The sequence below is a fragment of the Cricetulus griseus genome, chromosome 2 (genome assembly GCF_003668045.3).
Source record: "Cricetulus griseus strain 17A/GY chromosome 2, alternate assembly CriGri-PICRH-1.0, whole genome shotgun sequence".
NCBI classification, from domain to species: domain Eukaryota; kingdom Metazoa; phylum Chordata; class Mammalia; order Rodentia; family Cricetidae; genus Cricetulus; species Cricetulus griseus.
The window spans coordinates 232,286,696-232,288,034 of record NC_048595.1 but is presented as its reverse complement, the minus strand read 5'-3'; the positions used below and the strand labels follow the sequence as shown (position 1 = coordinate 232,288,034).

General features: G+C 43.9%; 1 non-coding gene across 1 annotated transcript; it reads right to left on the bottom strand.

Annotated features, from left to right (window-relative positions):
* Window positions 1–806: 806 nt before the first annotated feature.
* On the bottom strand, window positions 807–970 carry LOC113830852. Its single transcript, XR_003483038.1, has one exon. It is a non-coding gene; the product is annotated as a U1 spliceosomal RNA (small nuclear RNA).
* Between the last annotated feature and the right edge of the window lie 369 nt (window positions 971–1,339).

The following is a 1,339-nucleotide window of genomic DNA, read 5'->3' as shown; positions in this document are numbered from 1 at the left end:
ATGCTCAAACCATTCTTCTTGAGTCATTCTCCTAGGTACTTCCCCACCAATGGTGTTTGGTGGCACCTTATTTTTCTCGCTGCTCTAAATAAAAAAGCAATTAGCGTCCTTCTAACTTCAGGTGAGATTCTCTAGGTCAGGACAGAGGTGGCTGCAGAATCATAAGAAGGTACACCTTATACAACACCTTGTAGCAGCAGTGTCCACCCCTCTACAGAGCTGGAGATTAATGCTGGTCTTGCAGGGAAAGCTGCCTCTATGGGTGGCAAGATCATAAAGGGGAATCTCATTTGTGTTGGGCAGCTCTGAAAGATGCATCCATATTCCCATTCCATTGTGAAATGAATCAAGATGGTTGGAACAATGGAGCTTTCCAATGCACAATCCCAAGCAGGTAACGGCTTGACAGATTGATCAGCAACAGCAACATATTGCGCTCTCTCTCTCTCTCTCTCTCTCTCTCTCTCTCTCTCTCTCTCTCTCTCTGCCTCTCTCTCTCTGCCTCTCTCTCTCTCTGCCTCTCTCTCTTCTCCCTCCCTCCCTCCCTCCCTCCTCCTCTCTCTTCCCATGGTTTCATGGTTTACAAAACTACAAAAGACTGTCATCCTGGGTTACTATTTTTCAGTTTCAAACTGCACATGTTTCAATCTTCTCATTTTACCCATTGTACAGATGTGGCAGGAGAAGGACCGGTGGACGACATAGCTACGGTTACAAAGTGTCAGACTCCATGATTGCTGTCAGTACAAATGGCATGCTATTTGAAGACTTAGATGATGCATTTTTCCTTTTGAAAGTATTTGTAAGAGGTAAAAGCATGAACACAAGTTCCCAGGGTCACAAATTATGCAGTGAGATGTTCTGTGTTTGGTGAAGTTGTGGGGCTTGGCATACCTGGAAAACAATTGATAAGCTTCACTTTGGGAAAACCACCTTCTAGATCATGGCATCTCAGCTGCCAGGTAAGTGTTAAATAATGCCTTTTTAAGTGACTGTGTCTTCTCATTGGTATTCATGGATAGTCAATGATTTCAGCATTGAATCCAGAATCATGACCTGATAAAAACCAGTCAATGTTTGCGACGATAGTTGGGGCTGTAGTTTCTCATTCATCTTGTGAATATTTTCAAGAATGCAGATAACTCAGCATTGAGATTTCCGGACCATGCAGATACCAACTGGCCTTCCAGGCACTCTGTCACAGGCTTTCCTTTTGAGGGTATGGATGGTCTTCATCACTGTTCTCTGCACATCTTCCTGCTTTGGAGCTGAAAGGTGAGCATCTTCCTTCCTTAGTAAGGACTGACATTTAGGAGTGTCCTTTAGTGAATTGGTGTCA